The sequence below is a fragment of the Anomaloglossus baeobatrachus genome, chromosome 2, assembly GCF_048569485.1.
Source record: "Anomaloglossus baeobatrachus isolate aAnoBae1 chromosome 2, aAnoBae1.hap1, whole genome shotgun sequence".
In the NCBI taxonomy this organism is placed as follows: domain Eukaryota; kingdom Metazoa; phylum Chordata; class Amphibia; order Anura; family Aromobatidae; genus Anomaloglossus; species Anomaloglossus baeobatrachus.
Window position 1 is genome coordinate 588,654,347 of NC_134354.1, and position 19,044 is coordinate 588,673,390.

The window sequence follows — 19,044 nt, forward strand, 5'->3', positions numbered from 1 at the left end:
TTTGTACCGCTGTGATTATGTTGGCTGATCTTCTGCATGCATGGTTTAGTTTTAAGACAGTAGTAATCAATCTTGGCCAGTTGTTTTGTGGTTCACCTAAATGTACTCCACCCCCCTCTTACATCAATGCACCAACTGACTGGTCTCCGTATTTGATAGTACAACAAAAAAGCAGAAGGTGCAGGCTACTGGTCTGAGACTGTGACCGGAAGGATGTAGTTGGAAAAGATGGGTGGAAAGGAAGCAGCACTAAAAAAGCACATCATATGTGGGGAACCATGGTTCTGATTTTAAAATGAGGCAAAAAGTCATGATTCTGATGACTGGTGATAGTATAAAGAAAAACAAGAAACGGAGTGCCATTTCTTGTTAGAATACATACACCTGAGTCACTTACAATAGACCAAACTGCACAAGAAGCCGACTATGCAAAGACTTTATTCATCTACATATTAGATCTGGTTCCCAACTCCACAGATGCTGCAATGTGTGATGTATTCACGTCGGTGACAAGTTTATAGATATGAACATTACATTTTTATTGTAAGATTTTATTATAAGACTATTGTTGTTGCATGCACTTTTTTGCATACTATTTTATAATACAGTACGGTACTAATTTATACACTGTGTGAAATACTATAAGATATTTAGGTGTCTGTATAGGAAAAAATAATGGTAATTTGTGTATAAGATTGACCAAAGGTTTATAATGGGTCCCTATAAGGCTGATTTGCAAAGTTTTGTTTCATTTATATGAACAGGATAATTTTATTAAAAAGACTACTACTAAGCCCTATTCACATGAGAGAGAGTAAGGCCTCAATCACACATCAGTTTTTTATCAGTATTTTTTTTCCAAAACCAGGAGCATCTCCAAAACACAGGACAGGGTCAAACTTTCAATCATAGTTTTCCTATGTGAGTTCCACTCCTGGTTTTGGCATACAACATTGATACGCTTTTCTTAAACTGGCCAATATCTTTAATCCCTTTACGGACTTGGATGTACCTAGACGTCCAAGGTTGTATCTGTCTCTTTAATGCAATCCATTGCGCCTGCTAACTCCTTAGATCACGTTATCAAACTCTGACAGCACGATCTAACATGCTCCGACGGGATAGTGCCATTCAACGCCGCTATCGGTAGCCTTGTGACGAGATTATGGGTCGCCGATTGGTCTTCATGACAGTCGGAGGTCCGCTGATGACCGCTATTACTTTCATGACTCACTTCCTGTGAATGTCGGCAGAGTGGCGGCATTCACAGGAGAACAGCACTTCTGCTGATCAGAGCCATGCTGAAGCAACATTTTTTTAAAAAAAAACCCTATAAGTTCAAATCTCCCCCTTTTCTTCCAATGAAAATAAAAGAAACAAAAAATATACACATATTTGGTATCATCGCATTCACAAATGCCTGATCTATCAAAATATAAAATCAATTAATCTGATCGGTAAACAGCATAGAGAGAAAAAAGTAAAAACGCCAGGAGGTATGTGTTTTTGGTCGCCGCAACATTGCATTAAAATACAGTAACCAGTGATCAAGGCATCTACACAAAAATGGGATAATTAAAAACAACAACTAAAGATGCAAAAAATAAGCTATCACTGAACTCCAGATCCTGAAAAATGAGAACGCTATGGGTCTCGGGAAATGGTGACAAAAGCGCAATTCTTTTTTTTTTTTTGTTACAAATTTCTGAATGTTTTGTCATCACTTAGATAAAAGTAAAACTATACATGTTTGGTATCTACGAACTCATACTGACCTGGGGAATCATATTTCCCGGTCGGTTTTACCATATCATATTTCCCGGTCGGTTTTACCATATCATATTTCCCGGTCGGTTTTACCATATCATATTTCCCGGTCGGTTTTACCATATAGTGAACATCGTCAATAAAAAAAGCAAAAAGCAATCGTGCAATTAAATTTTTTATGCAATTTCAATGAGCTTGAAATTTTTTCCTGTTTTACAATACAATATGTGGGAGAATGAATGAAGTATTTCAAAAGTACAACTCGTTCCGCAAACAAACAAGCCCTCATATGGCAATATTGAAGGAAAAAAATAAAAAAAGCTATGGCTCCTGGAAGAAAAGGAGGACAAAATAAAAACAAAAAAAAAAAAGAAAATCGCCAGGTGGGGAAGGGGTTAAAATACTTCCATGGTTGTTCATAGTAGTGCTATAACCAGCCACACAGTGATGAATGCAAATTTAATAAGCAATAATGTTTTTATTGTCTGTGTTAAAATGAAGTGTCATCTAATGAGTAATATGAGTAAATGCATTAACCATATTGTCTTTATTAATAACCTTACAGCTTCTTTAGGCCTTGTTCACACATGTGTGACAACTTACTGTACAATCCAGTGTGGATGGCATTTTCAAAACCCATATTCATGGAAAGGAAATTTGCAGCAGAAATATAGGCATGCTGCTTTTTCTAATTCTGCAGCATGCTCGTTATGGTAAAGAAAATTTGCAGATTTTACCCATTCAATGAGTAAGGAAAATTCTACACATATACTTAACAATAGCCACTACTAAAACCTACATAACCCATTCAGTAAATATTGTCATTGATTTCCTTGTGCTGATTTTGCATGAAGCTTAATAACACTGCATGATGCTTTATGCTTCATTTGTGTCTAAGCTAAATGTAGCATTATGCTGGGTGCTGATTATAGAGGGAGCCAAGATGACAGATGTAATGTTCAATCTCAGCTGTTAGATTACATGTCTGATCATGAAATAACGCTAAATCAGTGTCTGTTTCCAAGACAGCAGAGGTTTAAAAGGAGTTACTGATATGAAAGGAAAAAAGACATGAAAAAACTCACAATCCGTATTGAGTGAGCACTACCATGTTCGAGTTCTCGTAACGATGGATGCTCGGATGGGCACGACTCAAGTACCCGAGTATAATGGAAGTCAATGGGAGACTCAAGCATTTTTCTGGAAGATTTCCCTCAAATATACTCAAGTTAACCGTTGACTTCCTTTATACTCGGGTATTCAAGTTGCACCCATCTGAGTATGCAAAACTCGTTATGAGTATCATATGGAGGAGTGGGCCAAAATCCCTGTGGCAGTGTGTGGAAATTTGGTCAGGAACTAAAGAAAACATCTGATCTCTGTAATTGCAAACAAAGGATTCTGTACCAAATATTAAGTTCTGTTTTTCTATTGTATCAAATACTTATTTCATGCAATAAAATGCTAATTAGATATTTAAAAATCATACAATGTGATTTTCTGGATTTTTCAGGGGGATTCTGTTTGTCACAGTTGAAATGTACCTACGATAAAAATTACAGACCTCTCCTTACAGACCTCTCCTGGAGGTGGGAAAACGTGCAAATTCGGCAGTGTATCAAATATCTATGTTCCAAACTGTATATTAATTTTTCTTTCTTTGCAATGTATACACTGTTCCAAAAAATAATGGAAAAATACCACATCCTAGAGCTCAATGAATGAAATATTCCAGTTGGAAATCTTTATTCATTACATAGTGGAATTCGTTGAGAACAATAAAACATAAAAATGATCAATATAAATCAAAGTTAATATCCCATGGAGGTCTCGATTTGGAATGAGACTCAAAATCAAAGTGGAAAATCAAATTACATCATATCAAATCGCTGCAGAAATTTCAGCATTTACGTGCGAACACAGCCTAAAGGCCACTTTACGCGCTATGATTTATCTGACGATCTCATTAGCGATGTGACAGGCCCAGATCGTAGTTACGATTTGCCGAGATCGCTCATAGGTCGTTTATTACCGGTCACACTTAACGATCGCACAAGCGACGTCAAATCGTTCAGCGATATATTGTTTGACCAAGGTGGTCGTGTGGATGTTGTTCGTCATTTGCAGGGTGTCAAACGTACCAATATGTCTTCTGCGATCCAAACGACGAACAATATTTTGAAAATGAACGACGTGTCAACGATCAACGATTTTCAACCTATTTGCAATCGTTCGGAGTCGCATGTAGGTGTCACACGCAACGACGTCGCTAAAGATGACGGATGTGCGTCATGGAAACCATGACCCGCTGACATATCGTCAGATATATCGTAGCGTGTAATGCCGCCTTTACACCCATAGCCAAAAGTCCAGTAAGTCTCAAGGAGCGAGTGCGTAGAAAGTAGTAACCTCTTGGACTACTCATCCTAATCGCATGGATCCTTGCTGCTTTTTCAAAGAATGTTTTCTCCAAATTGCTGCAGAACATACATGACTGCAATAAGTAAGCTGGTCTCTGATTTAGGTTTCCCATCGATTGTACAGCATGAATCAGCTGACAGGTTCTCAATAATTAGTGCTTTATCATTCTAGACCTTGACAGTTTGCTGTATTTCTTATCAAGTTCTGAAGTTGTTTTTGACCTGACACCATTTCGATATAAAGGAGAGTGGCTGTTCCACCCAATCTACCATCAGAAACATGTATCCCATATAATCCTGATATGTAATAAATGTTTATCAAGGGAAAATTCCAACAATTTCAACATTTAAAACTAAGCATAAATAGCAACCAAATAACTGCCCAATAACCTAAAGTTGTGACTTATCGTACAATACAGAGCGCCATGTCATAGAGACAGAATATAACAAAAAAATTTAAAAAGTGTTCACAGAGTACAAAACTGTAAAATATGAAAACACTGCAGTTCATAAATATTTCTTTTTCATTTCCGCATCTAGCAAAAGAATTTTTTTTCTCAAGTTAAAGATCTCTGGTGACTTAACTAACCCTCTAATTGGTAAATATGTAAGAAATATGAAACAAGCCCTATTTCTGAATTCTATAGCTAGGCATTTTACTTAGCTAAAATAATGGGTGTGAGAAATAGACTTGTCTCTGCCTAAAGAACAATCCAAACTGTTGAGTCAAGATTTCGGTTTTACTTGATCTATGCTGTTTGTTGCATTTCTAGATGGACTGGTTACATGTAATGGAAGATATTGGCAAGCGGAGGAGATGACAGTTCTGTTCATTGTGCAACTCCTGAATAACAAAATAGATAAGCCATTTCATAAAGGGATATTTATGGTATTATGAAAAGCCTAAGAAGTAATGCAAATAGAAGTACTGGAAATGTAAAAAGCTTTTCTCATTACTACAGCCTCTTTCCATGGGGCAAATTGGGGCATTTGGACAACACAGAGATGTCCTAAGAATTACTGACTCTTTGTTCACAATGGACTGTCATGGTTTTACAATGGCAAAATTATGTTTTATGTCCCCATTTCATCCCATTTGGATTTTTTTCCCCTGTTTTTCAGTATATTTTATGGTAAAAGGAATCGTGTCATTCAAAATTAAAACTCATCCAGTTAAAAACAGGTACTGATAAATGCCTACGTTGACAAAAAATGTAAAAAATAAGGCTCTTGGAGGAAGGGTAGAAAACAATGAAAGCCCCCCAAACAGTCACCTGGTTAGAAGGGGTTAAAAACATCTTCACAAAAATGGGTTATAGTCAAATATATTAATGTAGAATATTAAAAAGGCCATTTTTACCGCACATCGAATGCTGTAAATTACATGATTTTAACCATGTCATCCCTCCTGGAATTGTTTTTAAAAATGTTCTGTATATTATGTAGATAATAATGTCACTGAATAGTTAGTTTTGTATTTAAAACTACAAAACAAAAACCTTCATATACCTTTTAAAGTAAAAAAAATATAAATAGCTTAGAAAGTGAGGAAAAATTAAAGCACAAAAAAAGGAGTGAAGGGGTTAAAGCAGTAATGTGGTTGATTTGAGTTATATAATATGCAAACTATTTCCCTGAGTATGGAGAAAGAACAATCTGAAAATAACATCCAACAGAATTTAAAGATCATTTACCAACCAAGGCAAACACTCAATGAGAGATGGAGATACTATGAGTTTTCTTGGTTAACAGAAGGCACTAGATACTTTTCTCATGAAAACCTTAAAGGGGTTGTCCACTATTGAGACAGCTCCTGCTAATTCCACTTGTTTATCGCCGTTAAAATAAAAGACCCTGTACTAGCCTCCCATTCTGGAACCGTTCCAGCTCTGTTGGTAACCATAGTTCAGGGCTCACGTGACATTGGGACGTCATGCGAACCTCACATCCATTCACCACCAGCTTCTCTCTCCCAGCCTTCGGATCAAATGAGTTAATCAAAAGGAAGTAATGTTGTGGCTGCCAATCATTTCCTGTTGATTGCTCATTTGGTCTATAGATCAGAAGTCAGTAGTGATTGGACATGACGCTCCCATAATGTCACATTATCATGTGATCCCCAAACCATGGTTACCCACAGCGCTTGAATGGCACCAGAATGGGGAACTGGGGAAAGCAAGTGGAATCAGATGGAGTTGTCCTAGTAGTTGACAACCCATTTAGCATGTAGATCAAGTTCCTGATTCATCAAGGAGTTTTCAAGTTTTCTGACATAAAACTGCTTGAAATATTGCCACACTTGTGCAAGTTAACTCAAATCAAAGCTGCGATAGAAACTGGCATACATTTCGAGTGGTGATGCACATGCAACACCTGGCACCACCACCAATCAGCAATGGTGCCAGTGGCTGGATGAACAAATTTGTTCAGATGCATAGCAAAGCATTATAGTGGTCGTGGCAGAGTACTTTACATTTACTCCCTATTGATTAGAAAGTGGGCAGACCTGCAATACCTTGCCACTACCACTAGGCAGCTGATCTCTAGTGATAATCTACTGCTGATAAAAGACTGATTTTAATGAGACCACAAAAGACAGCCCAGTAAGGCCGCTTTCACACTTGCGTCCAGCGCAATCCGCCGCTATAGAGAATAGCGCAGTCCGTTAACGCACTGCGCTATTCTCCATAGACTTGTATTGATGACGCACCATAACGCAAGTGTCTGCGTTGCATCCGCTGGATGACGCTGTGTCGTTATTTTGACGCAGCGTCGGGCAGGGGGAACGCTGCATGTAGTGTTTTGTAGGTCGTTAAAATAACGCACTTTGACGGATTCTGTTAGAATCCGCCAAGGTGTCTAATGATTGTCTATGGGGGCGGATTCCACTGCAATGCACTAAGCGGCGGAATCCGCTGACGGATTCCATCATGTTCTACTGTGCATGCTCAGCATGTCCAGCAGAATTATTTAAATCATTTAAAATCACTTCTGGTCTCTCTTTGCCCTCTCACCCCCTCTCTCATACTCACCGATCACTGGCGCAGCGCTGCACGGCTGTCACACTCCTCGGGCTGCTTCTCCTGCTTTTGAAAATGCCGGCCGCTCATTATTCCATCTAGTATTCACTGCTTTCCCCGCCCACCGGTGCCTATGATTGGTTGCAGTCAGACATGCCCCCACGCTGAGTGACAGCTGTCTCACTGCAACCAATCACAGCCGCCGGTGGGCGGGTCTATGTCGTGCAGTATAATAAATAAATAATTTAAAAAAAAACGACGTGCGGTCCCCCCCAATTTTGATATCATCCAAGGTAAAGCCACACGGCTGAAGGCTGGTATTCTCAGGATGGGGAGCCCCATGTTATGGGGAGCCTCCCAGCCTAAAAATATCAGTCAGCAGCCGCCCGGAATTGCCGCATCCATTAGATGCGACAGTCCCGGGACTCTACCCGGCTCATCCCAAATTGCCCTGGTGCGGTGGCAATCAAGATAATAAGGAGTTAATGGCAGCCCATAGCTGCCACTAAGTCCTAGGTTAATTATGGCAGGCGTCTATGAGACACATTCCATGATTAACCTGTAAGTGAAAGTAAATAAACACATACACTCGAAAAAAAACTTTATTTGGAATAAAAGACAAAAAAACACCCTCTTTCACCACTTTATTAAAATCCCCAAAAACCCCTCCAGGTCCAGCGTAATCCACACGAGGTCCCGCGATGCATCCAGCTCTGCTACATGAAGCTGACAGAAGCGGCAGTAGAACACCGCCGCTCCTGTGAGCTCCACGCAGGAACTGAAGGGAGTCGCGCTGTCAGCAGGAACGTCACTGAGGTAATGCCTGTGTGTGTGCGGTGATGATAGGAGCGGTAGTGCCTGCGTGTGCGGTGATGATGGGGGCAGTAGTGCCGGGATGTTTGTGATGATAATGAGTGCGGTAGTGCCTGCGTGTGCGGTGATGATGATGGGGGCGGTAGTGCCAGGATGTGTGTGATGATGATGAGTGCGATAGTGCCTGCGTGTGTGGTGATGATGATGGGGGCGGTAGTGCTGGGATGTGTGTGATGATGATGAGTGCGGTAGTGCCTGCGTGCGCGGTGATGATGATGGGGGTGGTAGTGTCGGGATGTGTGTGATGATGATGAGTGCCGTAGTGCCTACGTGTACGGTGATGATGGGGTCTCTCTGTCGCGCGGCTAGAAAATTTAACGCAACGCGTTATTTCACAGGAATCCGTTGCCTTTATTGTCCCACTATTTGCAAGGCATCCGTCACACAACGCAATGCAACGGATGAAAGCGCCCTAAGTGACACATCAAAGGAGTCAGAAGAATCTCTCTCCTACATCATGCTCCTCTCAGATTACATAGCAAAAAGCTGTTGACAGATTCCTATTAAGTTCTGTGCATTACAAGTCATGTGTAAACTCATATCTGTCTCATTGAGATTCACATTCAACAGTTATCTCTCAGGCTTACACCAACATATAGTTCTGTAGAAAGAAAGCTTGCATACTGGTATGTTTTTAGAGTATGGAAGGAAAGTGTACCTGGAAGATACCATCACAGGCACAAATGCTGATGTTGACTTAGTTTACTGTGAAAGCAAGACCCCAGTGATACCAACACAGCCAATGTGTAAAGTTGAGTATTAAACTCAAGCAAGTGAATAGCTCGCTGAACCAATCAGTTATGGCCAACACTATTGTAACTTATTCCTGAGAACTTTGCCAACTTGTTACAGTTCAGAAATAAATTGCACCCAGTGTGGGCTCAGAGATTGCACGAGAATAGGGATATTGTGAACATGCTGAGATCTTATTACAGCAATAATTCTGCCTTCCCATACACATCGCCATTACATCTATAAAATCCACACGTTAGTTCTAGATGTTAAGCAGCCAATAAATGCTGAGATATGCATTTTTTTTCAGTCGTGTTGGTTTTTTATGGTCTTAAGAGTGAAATGCTGCTGAGTATGTAATTACAGTACAAACACTTCTAATAAAACATGTCTATATAACACTAATGTGACTTTTTAACAATAGATCATCCCAGTGTGAACACAGCTTGAGTCCTCTTGTACTGGCATGCCCCCAATAAGCTTTGACGCCAATGCCATGTCTAGCTGGGTACGATAAACCAGACCTTTCATTGTAGATGGATTTTATGCCACCCAGAGAAGAGATCTTGGTAGAATTTTCAAAACTCTTTTTACACAACCCATGGTGATGTTCTTTACTAGGCAACCATTGTAAAACTGAATAAGCTTATTATTTCCAATGCAATGCAATAAATAAGAGCAATAGCAGCCTAAAATACCCCATAACCAGAAGTCATAATCCCTGTCTGGTAAACCCAGCTGATCCTTTGCATCCCACCTAGTCTGACAAATTTGACAATTTACAATCATCAGGCAAGTACTAAAAATGCAATCCCTGTCTATTCATGACCATGAAAAGTAACTGAACTAGTTTTTCCAGGTTAGGGTGGGTAAACCTGTCTTTTTATAAGTGGCTTATGCACAGTGAAGGGGAGAACACTAATGGTATTTCGTCATTTGTGATACACTCAGAGCATTCCCGAGAGAGATGTCATTAGTACAATCATTTAAGCTAAATGACGGGAGCTATTTATAATGATATTATTTGTTAAGGTCTTGTCGCAAGTTTTGCATTTTAAAGTCTTACATAATGAAAAATTACTGATATACCAAATGAAATGATGAAATTACAATAAGACAGAGTTATTCACAATTAAGAGATCTTATCTAATTTACTAGTGCATCTCAATAAATTAGAATATCATCAAAAAGATTATTTATTGCAGTAATTCAATACAAAACAGGGAAACGCATATATTATATACAGTAGAGTCATTACAAACAGAGTGATCTAATTCAAGTGTTTATTTCTGTTAATGTTGATGATTATGGCTTACAGCCAATAAAAACCCAAAAGTAATTATCTCAGAAAATTAGAATAATTACCACAAAACACCTGCAAAGGCTTCCTAAATATTTAAAATGGTCCTTTAGTCTGGTTTAGTAGGTTACACAATCATGGGGAAAACTGCTGACTTGACAGATATCAAGAAGGCAGTCATTAACACACTCCACAAGGAGGGTAAGCCACAAAAGGTCATTGCTAAAGAAGCTGGCTGTTCACAGAGTACTGTATCCAAGCATATTAATGGAAAGTTGAGTGGAAGGAAAAAGTAAAAGGTAGTAAAAGGCAGGGTATCTCCAGCCTTGATAGGATTGTTGAGAAAAGGCCATTCAAAAATTTGGGGGAGATTCACAAGGAGTGGACTGTTGCTGGAGTCAGTGCTTCAAGAGCCACCACACACAGACGTATCCAGGACATGGGCTACAAGTGTTGCATTTCTTTTGTCAAGCCACTCATGACCAATAGACAACGCCAGAAGCTTCTTACCTGGTCCAAGGATAAAAGAACTGGACAGCTGCTCAGTGGTCCAAGGGGTTGCTTTCAGATGAAAGTAAATTTTGCATTTCATTTGAAAATCAAGGTCCCAGAGTGTGGAAGAAGAGTGAAGAGGCCACAATCCAAGTTTCTTGAGGTCTAGTGGGAAGTTTCCACAATCAGTGATGGTTTGGGGAGCCGTGTCATCTGCTGGTGTAGGTCCAATGTGTTTTATCAAGATCAATGTCAGTGCAGCTGGCTACTAGGAAATTTTAGAGCACTTCATGCTTCCCTCTGCCGACAAGCTTTCTGGAGATGGAAATTTCATTTTCCAGCAGGACTTGGTACCTGTACACACTGCCAAATGTACCAGTACCTGGTTGAATAATCACAGTATCACTGTGCTTGATTGGCCAGCAAACTCGCCTGACCTAAACCCCATAGAGAATCTATGGTGTATTGTAAAGAGGAAGATGAGAGACACCAGACCCAGCAAAACAGATGAGCGGAAGGCTTATATCAAAGCAACCTGGGCTGCCATAACACCTCAGCAGTGCCACAGGCTGATTGCCTCCATGCCACACCGCATTGATGCAGTAATTCATGCAAAAGGAACCCTGACCGAGTATTGAGTGCATTTACTGTACATACTTTTCTATAGGCTAACATTTCTGAGTTTAAAATAATTTTTTCATTTGGTGTTATACAATATTCTAATTTTCTGAAATAATGACTTTTGGGTTTTCATTGGCTGTAAGCCATAATCATCAACATTAACAGAAATAAACACTTGAAATAGATCACTTGTGTGTAATGACTCTATATAATATATGTGTTTACCTTTTTGTATTAAATGACTGAAATAAGTTAACTTTTTGATGATATTCTAATTTATTGAGATGCACTGTATGTGCTCAAAAGGGCTGCAACGTTTTCTCTACAAAGCATAGTTATAACCTTAAGACCTAGCCCCAGACATGTAATATTCATAAAAGAACGAGAGCAGTGTGAATGTAAAAGATTCTCTAGACTATCATTTTATAATATCAAGGGACAAATATCTGGGATGGTCTGCACTTCCTGTGCTTTTTGCTATCATTTCATTGGTAATGAAGAATTTGAAAAAATTGCTAAAACAACTTATACAAAACTTATATGTGAAATGATACTAAATAAGTAATGCAACAAGCACAGACATTGTCATGCACCTTTCTACACCTGCTGACACAATAATAGCACAGGACATGATAAACATATTCCAAAATGATACAAAATATAGAGATACTGTATATATTATAAAGCAAGAAACGGTGAGAAATGTAGAAATACTACTCACTCTGCAGCAGGACCAGTGCTCTGTAGGGGCAGGAGTCACCTCTTGTGTAGGTATAGACAGACTTTAGTGAGTGAAGTCAAAAAACATCCGTATGACTTGTAGCTCACAGATTGTGACTCACTCCTCTGGGAGGCGGGGTGTGGAAAGGGTGTCACCTGCAAATTCTTTCTACCTGCTGAGGTTGTGTGTATGTGAGTCAAAGCACTTTCACATTTTTGTCATAACTACAGTAAATTAGTAAGGCAGAGGCCAGGGACAGAACCATCTAGACTATGTTGTGTTTTAAGACAGTCCATTTAACATTATAGCTTTTAATGCGGCATGCTAAAGTCACAGGGACACATAAATACCTGATATTTACAGTGCTGGAGGGAAGACACTGAAGAACCTGGAGAATGTTGCTTATCATGTTACAAGCTGTAGGGCTAAAGGGTAGCAAAAAAATATTTAACCCTGTGATTCAAAGCTTGCAATTTATGTTTTATATAGATGCAGAATAATAATCTGTTGCACTCAGGCATTGTAATTGTATGAAGCCATTATGTTTACACCAATAGAAGTATGTGGAGTTTTCTCTGATGCCTGATGATGTCTGACAGCAACAACTCCAAGCATTTCCTTGCCATTATTAGGTGGATATTGTGAGTTGCAGTTTCATATAACACAATTGTAGATGAGGCTGTTCTCACATTGCAATTGATTGTTGTTCTAACTTGGTTCTGCATTCATGTACTGACAGTGGTTCTGGTGTTATATAAATACCACTTTAAATATTTTGCAGTTTTTGGGATTCGTTCAGTGTAAAAATGGGGCTTTTGGACTGAAATACTGTACATTATGCACCCCTGGACCTGTTTCAACATTTCATATAAATTCTCGTGTACATTTCAGATATACACTGATGAGCAAAAGGTTATCAATGTTTTGTACTTTTGACTTTCAGGCTCCATATCTCACCATCCACTACAGCTTTGAGCATGAGACTACCTTCACTTTATAGAAAATCATCTTGGCTTCTTCATCCATAAATTTGTCTTGCAACTTTTTAGCATATGACTAGTTATGCAGATTCTTGTCATGTCACTGCATTGTTACTGTTTTGCTACTGGTGTTTGAATAATATTTTTCTTCCTGTACACTACAAATTACAATCTGTTCTCACATTCCCTAATAGCTCAGTGTTTTTTTTGGTTGATCATAACCAAAAGGTCACTGTTTCAAATCTAGTAGCAGTCATGCAGAAGATTTCCCAAGAAAAGAGAAACAACATCATCCAGTTCATCAATAGCGGTCTCTTGGCCATCATATGAGTGCCATGGCAGTTGGAAGAATTCAAAATAAAGTCCATTCATTCATTCAAAAGCCAAGAGATGGACATCCAGGCAAAATATCTGAGTTAACAAGCCAGCTCATCACAAGGTCTATTAAACACGGCAGTGAAGGTGGCTCATCTGTTTTGTAATAGTGAGATCACAGATGTCTATGCAAGCATTACACAAGTCTCGAATGGTGGCCCCAAAAAAGGTGTAGAAGTGTCGACTTCATTAAGAAGAGTCAGCTCGAGTTTGCAAAAAGTACGAAAAGTGGACAGTAGAAGATTGGAAACGGGTGATTTGGAGAGATGAGATAAAAGCCAAAAGACTAGGCTCTGATGGGTGCAAATAGGTCTGAAATAAACAAGGAAAAAAGGACTAATGTAGTGCCCCTGAAACCATGAGGGTGCTACAAGGTTCTGCATCCCCACAAGGGTGCAGGGCCTACCCCCTTAGGGACCCACTGACACAAGGAGCAAAGTCAAAACAGACCCTCCCCAGCCAAAGACCCCGAAGGGACTGCTACCGCACCTCTGGCCCCCGACTTCACCACCCTCATGGCTGTGAAGCAGTCATCGCTCTGCAGCTTCTCCATGAAGGGACCCAAACTCCTAAGGATCCCCTTATGGAGAGCGACAACCGCCTCTAGTTTGGCCTGGAGGGCCCTGACCGTTGCACCGTATTTCTCCTGGTACTACTTAACGCAGTACTCCCGGGAGAACCTGGCATCCTTCAACCGTTCCTGCAAATCACACATTTGCCGCCCCGTTTCCTCAAACTTCCGGAACATACGCCCAATCCTCTCGGCGTATGCTCCAGTGTCCTCATTAGGGTCCAGTGCCCCCTAACACTCCTCCACTGCTACCTTAGCTGCAGGGCCCAGCATGGTCCCCTTCCCTCGACCGCTGCTGGTGGTGGCCCCACATCCGGGTTTCTCCAGGCTGAGGTCCTGGGTCCTCCTCGGGCTGGGGTCCTGGCTATCCCTGGGGCTATGATCCTTGGTCCTTCTGGGGTTGGGGTCCAGGGTCCTCTCCAGGCTGAAATCCTGCCGGGCCACTGGCTTCCTGGTCCTCTGGGATCTCCGTAATGGCTCCTCCGGTCTTGCTTCCCCCCCGCAGATGGTATCCGGGGGGTGGGGCTTGGCCTCCATGGCCTGCCCAGGCAGGCTGCCTCTGTGGGGAAAAGGAGAAAGCTGGGTCGGGTGTGGTCCTGGAAAAGCAGGAGCAAGCCAGGCACCCCCTTCCACCTCCAACACTCTACCACCAGTACAGGTGCTGGATTGACCACCACAGTCCCCAGACCTCAACCTAATAGAAAACTTGTGGATAGAATTGAAGAGAAAAAGCTGTACACATACCTAAGTTAGTTGACAAGTATGCACCAACATTGGGAACAAGTAGACGAGACCTGTGATCAGATTTCGGTTGAAACATGCTTGAATCTGATGGATAACATGCCCAGAGTGATTCAGGCAGTGTTGAAAGCCAAAGGTGGATTTACAAAATACTAACAAAATAATTAAAATTTAAATTTGGATTTTTAGGAGCAAAACAGTAACAATGCAGTGACATGGCAATACTCTACATAACTAATCTTGTGCTAAATCGTTGTATGTGAAATTTATGTATGAGATAGCTAAGATGATTGCCTATAAAATTTAGGTAGCATCACGCTCAAAGCTGTAGTGGATGGTGAGATATGGAGCCTGAAAGTCAAAAGTTCAAAACATTGTTACCCTTTTGCACATCAGTGTAGTTATGTTTGAATATTTTAAAACTACCAGTTTAGCTTGTTTAAATGAATTTTGTATTTTGTAATTAAGTTGAAAATATAGAAAAATAAGTTATTTTAGCCTTACAGCTTTTTCCTCCAAATGTATATTCACAATCCTTCTGACTGTTTAGAAGAAATGCCCAATCATAGTATGCAAAGTCTGCATCAGTATCAGACTATATGTCAACTGAGGAAATTATTCTACAAAGAAGATGTACAACATTTTCACTTGTAACTGAACTGTAAATGTTCTCATTCTACACACAGGACATAGTGTATGATTTATAAGGCCTTCTGTTTCTTTTCATTTCTTTGAGATATTGGAAAGCCTCATCAGCAAGAAACTCTCCATCTGTACCAGACTGCTACTCAGTGACACTCTGTGCATTATGTTTGATATTTATTTTTTTAATTGTTCATGTTACATATTATGTATTTACTCCTCTTGAATTTAAAGTAGCTCTCTGAGCAAAAGTTTTATTGGCTAAAGGCCGCTTTAGGCTTTGTGCGCACTGGAAAATGGAATTTTCTCAAGAAAATTCCGCAAGCACTGAAAGATTACCGCACCCGCGGTAAAAAACCGCGGCAAACCGCACCCAAAAACCGCATGCAGTTTGCCGCGGTTTGCTGCGGCTTTACCGTGGTATTGTTCGCGGTATTGCCGCGGTTTTGCCGCGTGTGGGTTGGTACATGTGCTTTAATGCATTCAATGCAATAAAGCACATTGAAAGAAAAAAAAAAAAATCTCATTAGATAGCAGATAGATAGATAGATAGAAGAATAGATAGAGGGATAGATAGATAGAGAGTCCCTGTGAGCACACACTGCATTTCTCACGGTCGGCAGTGTGTGTTCACATTACCGGCCGTGGGAAATGCCCTGTGCTGTCTCGCTGCATTCAGCGCTGTGTCAGGGTCAGTCGCGGCTGGATGCAAGCATCGCAGGACGTGGATTACGTCGGAGCTGTGGATTATGCCGGAGCTGTGTGTTACCGGGGGGTTAATAAACGGGTGAACCAGGAGCTTTTTTGTGTTTTATTTAAAGTAAAGGATTTTTCGGTGTGTGTGTTTTTTCACTTCACTTACGGGTTGATCATGTCAGCTGTCACATAGACGCTGCCATGATTAAGCCTGGACTTAGTGGCGGCGATCCGCCGCCATTAACTCCTTATTACCTGGATCGAGACCGCATCACGGCATCTAGAAGAGCTGGGGACACTCCGGTACTGCCGCATAATGCATGCGACAGTCCCGGGGCAGCTGCAGCTGATATTCTCGGCTGCAGGATGAGGGGGGACATTAACCCTGCCCCCCATCCTCCCCAGCCTGAGAATACCGGGCCGCTACTGTGTGCTTACCTCGGCTGGAAGGTAAGAATACAACGAAGCCCACGTGTTTTTATTTCTATATTTCCGTTTGCTTTCTATGTGTATTCTATATGTCTGTGTCTGTTTTCTATGTCTGTGATGTCTGTGTGTGTCTGTGATGTGTGTGTTTACTTTCTGCTCCGCTTCCTCTTCCTGTCATAATGACATCACTTCCCTGCAAACCGCAGGCAAGCGATGTACATTACCGCAGGTAAACCGCGAAATACCGGAGGGGATAATGCAGGAAAATGCAGTGAACCGCACAGAATTTGCTGCCTGCGTTATTCCCTGCGGGATTTCACAATTACATGGCAGTCAATGAAGTGAAATCCTGCAGTGACGTGCGGAAAAGAAGTGACATGCAATTGTTTTTGCTGCGGCAATCCCGCAGCAAAACATGCAGCTGTCAAATTCCGCATATTGCGCACAGCATTTTTTTATCCCTAGGTTTTGCTGGTGATTCACTGCAGAGATGTTATGAACATTTTCTGCAGCGAAACATGCAGCAAAACTGCAGGAAATCCGCGGGAAAAAACGGTAAGTGCGCACAGGGCCTTACATGCTACGATTTATCTAACGATCTCATGAGCGACGTGACACGCCCAGATCGTGGTTATGATTTGCCGAGATCGCACATAGGTCATTTATTAGCGGTCACACGTAACGATCGCACAAGCGACGCAAAATCGTTCAGCAATATATTGTTTGACCAAGGCGGTCGTGTGGATGTTGTTCATCGTTGGCAGGGTGTCAAACGTGCCAATATGTCTGCTGTGATCCAAACGACGAATAATATTTTGAAAATGAACGACGTGTTAGCGATTAGCGATTTTCAACCTATTTTCGATCGTTCGGAGTCGCACGTAGGTGTCACACGCAACGTCGTCAATAACGATGCTGGATGTGTGTCACGGTAACCGTGACCCCGCCGACATATAACGTCAGATACATCGTAGCGTGTAACGCCGGCTTAAATGAAAATAAATGCAAATTAAACTAGCTAGATAACACAGGGTCTTATGTTGATCGCAAGTCGCTTTCTCAATGTAAAGGTTCATTCTTAGGCTATATGCGCATGCTGCGCTTTTTACCGCATTTTTGCACGTTTTTGCAGTGCGTTTTTGTGATAAAAACTGCATGACTGCTTCCCCAGCAAAGCCTAAAAGGCGCTTTACATGCTGCGATCTTGCTAGCGAGATCGCTAGCGAGCATACCCGCCCCCGACGGATGTGCGTCATGGGCAAATCGCTGCCTGTGGCGCACAACATCACTTACACCCCATCACACGGACTTACGTTCCCTGTGACGTCGTTGTGGCCAGCGAACCACCTCTTTTCTAAGGGGCTGGTTCGTGCGGCGTCACAGCGACGTCACATGGCAGCCGTCCAATAGAAGCGAAGGGGCGGAGATGAGCGGAACGAACATCCCGCCCACCTTCTTCCTTCCTCATTGCGGGCGGCCGCAGGTACGAGGTTGTTCCTCGTTCCTGCGGTGTCACACATAGCGATGTGTGCTGCCGCAGAAAAGACAAACAACCTCGCTACTGAGCAGACAACAATTTTTGGTAAGTGAACGACGTGTCACAAACCAACGATTTTTGTCTCTTTTGCGATTGTTTAAGGTCGCTCATAGGTGTTACACGCTGTGATGTCGCTAACGACGCCGGATGTGCATCACAAACACCGTGACCCCGACGGTGTCGCAGCGTGTAAGGGCTCCGCCACACATCCGTGAAAACCACGTCCGTGTAAAACGGGCCATTTTTCAAATCCGTTTTCCGTTTTTTAGGTCCGTTTTTATGGTATGTGTGGCCTGCGTGTGTATCCCGTATGCTAGCCGTATGTGCGTGTGGAATGTCCGTGTGTGCGTGAGTGAAATAACTGACATGTTTATGTGTTGTCCATGTGAAATGTATGTGTGTGATGCAAAATGTCGTTACTACATGTCGGAAGACAGAGTAGCGGGATGAGAATGAACTCGGGTGAACTTCACCCGACTTCATTGTCATGCCGCGGCTCTGTCTTTGTGCCGTGTACTGATTAGCGGTCACCTGTGAAGGATTCACCAGTGACAACTAATCCCCAGAGTGACTGAAGTGTCCCCCCCTCTCTCATACTCACCGATCCCCGATCACCGGCGCTGCACGGCGTTCACACTGTTCCGGCGGCTTTTTCTAATTTGAAAAAGCCGGCCGCCCATTAATCAATCTCGTATTCCCTGCTTTACCCGCCCACCGGCGGCTGTGATTGGTTGCAGTGAGACACGCCCACCACGCTGAGTGACAGCTGTCACACTGCACCCAATCACAGCAGCCGGTGGGCGTGTCTATACTGTGCAGTAAAATAAATAAATAAATAATTAAAAAAACCGGCGTGCGGTCCCCCCCCATTTTCATACCAGCCAGATAAAGCCATACGGCTGAAGGCTGGTATTCTCAGGATGGGGAGCCCCACGTTATGGGGGGCCCCCCACCCTAACAATATCAATCAGCAGCCGCCCAGAATTGCCGCATACATTATATGCGACAGTTCTGGGGCTGTACCTGGCTCTTCCCGATTTACCCTGGTGCGTTAGCAAATCGGGGTAATAAGGAGTTATTGGCAGCCCATAGCTGCCACTAAATCCTAGATTAATCATGTCAGGCGT

General features: G+C 41.8%; 1 protein-coding gene across 3 annotated transcripts in view; it reads right to left on the bottom strand.

Annotated features, from left to right (window-relative positions):
* The window catches only part of SCEL (sciellin), a 148,535-nt gene extending 136,492 nt beyond the window's left edge, over nt 1-12,043 (bottom strand). For all 3 annotated transcript variants that reach the window (XM_075336773.1, XM_075336772.1, XM_075336771.1), the window contains exon 1: nt 11,947-12,043. The gene's annotated coding sequence lies outside the window, so the exon portion shown is untranslated. The remainder of the gene's footprint in view (nt 1-11,946) is intronic.
* Between the last annotated feature and the right edge of the window lie 7,001 nt (nt 12,044-19,044).